The sequence below is a fragment of the Corvus brachyrhynchos genome, unplaced genomic scaffold (assembly GCF_000691975.1).
Source record: "Corvus brachyrhynchos isolate BGI_N302 unplaced genomic scaffold, ASM69197v1 scaffold101, whole genome shotgun sequence".
NCBI lineage: Eukaryota > Metazoa > Chordata > Aves > Passeriformes > Corvidae > Corvus > Corvus brachyrhynchos.
In genome coordinates this window covers 18,048,153-18,050,009 of record NW_008237239.1, presented here as the reverse complement: position 1 = coordinate 18,050,009, position 1,857 = coordinate 18,048,153, and positions in this window count along the sequence as shown.

Here is a 1,857-nt window from a genome sequence, read left to right as displayed (position 1 = left end):
TGATGATGCAAAGACCCAAAACAGAACTATTTCATGCTCTTTCTAACTTCTGATTTTATAATCTTATCCAAACTGTGAAAACAAATTGATACTGTAGACAGAAGATGGACATTAGAGTCATACAGCAATTTTTTGCACGTGTTTATATCTGCTTAACATGGCCTTCAGGGAATGGAACTTTGCCGGGCCAGAAATTCCAAATTCCCACAAAAATAAATGGGAATTGCAAGTCTTAACAGCAAATAAGACTGAATCTGTGGAAATGCAAATCTGAAAACGATCGAGAAGGACATTACACCTTCAGCAGTCCTTGTCTGTACATCTGTATGGTTAGTCTAAAACTCTGATGTGGAAGAGCATGAAAATCTACAGCTGAATGAAAAGATGGTTTCAAAGGAACGTTTGATCCTTCTTGGCCCAATTACGGGAATACAAGTAAGAAACGATTCTGTGGAAATCAATGTGGCTGTAGCAATGCAATCTCAGTAAAGTCACAAAAATATATCAGCCCACAGGATACAAGACTGTTGTAAAAAAATATTGTCTATTTCACCTGTTTCAACGTTCCCTAAAAAACACTGGAATTTTGAGATTAACTTTGTGTGTTCTCACCTTGCATTGTAAATAAGGCCTTCCTGGGGGAACAGGATGCTCTGCTGTCACAGGCACGTGTCTGAGAGTCTGCTGGGGGCTGGGGCACAAAACTGCAAAAAGATTTCCCAGGAGATGTCTGATATTTGTGAACCATATTCTGGGCTGCCTCAGAACCAGCATGGCCAGAAGGTGGAGGACAGGGATTCTGCCCCTCCACTCTGGTGACACTCCACCTGCAGCACTGTCGGTTCCCCAGCACAGATGGCAGAGACATGGGCGGAGCAGGTGTGGTGGAGGGACACCGAGATGATCCAAGGGCTGGAGCACCTCTCCTGCAAGGGAAGGCTGAGACAGCTGAGCTTGTTCAGCCCGGAAAAGAGGCTTAGGCTTGAGCAAACTGTGGCCTTCCAGCACCTGACGGCAACCTACAAAAAAGCTGAGAGGGACTTTGTACAAGTCCCTCTTGGGGGACTTTGTACAAGGCAGGCAGGGACAGGACAAGGGAGAATGGGTCCAAACGGAAAGAGAGTAGGTTTAGATGAGGTATTCAGAAAAAAGACTCTCCTGGAACAGGTTCCCAGAGAAGGTGTGGATGCCCCATCCCTGCCAGTGTTCAAGGGCAGGCTGAATGGAGCTCTAGGCAAGCCGATCTAGTGGAAGGGGTCCCCAGCCACAGCAGGGGGGTTGAAACGACGTGATCTTTCAGGTCCCGTCCAAGCCAAACCGTGCCATGACTCCGTGATTCTGGGATACTTCCGCTCCTCATCCTCTGGCAGAAAAAGAAACCTGACCAAGTTCCACATTGCAGACTCTGTCTTTTTGCAAGCTGCAGCTGTCTAAACAGGGGATGAAAAGAGATGACTACTGACACGACTTGCCTTTTCTACTTGAAAACTAAACGCTGGACTCCTGTCCCCTCTCGCACAACTATCAGGACGGGGAACTCTTCCTAGTGAAATGCTTCAGAAAGGTAGAAAGAAGCAGAAAGCTATAAGTCAACACTTCTATTTATTTATGTACTGATTTATATGGTTATTTCTTTCATAGGCATTTATTTGTTTGCTTGTTTGCTTCTTCCCTTCCGCGGGGCGCGCTCCGGCTCCTCCGTTGGGCTCGCGGAGGGAACGGACGAATGGAGTCGCTCCGGCGGCGCCACCTCTCTCGATTTTCGCTCGCCCTCCGTCCCCTTCTCCCTCTCACACTCCGTCCACTCCACTCCCGTCCCGCGCCGCCCCGTCCCTGTCTCCGCCCACCCCGGCCCAG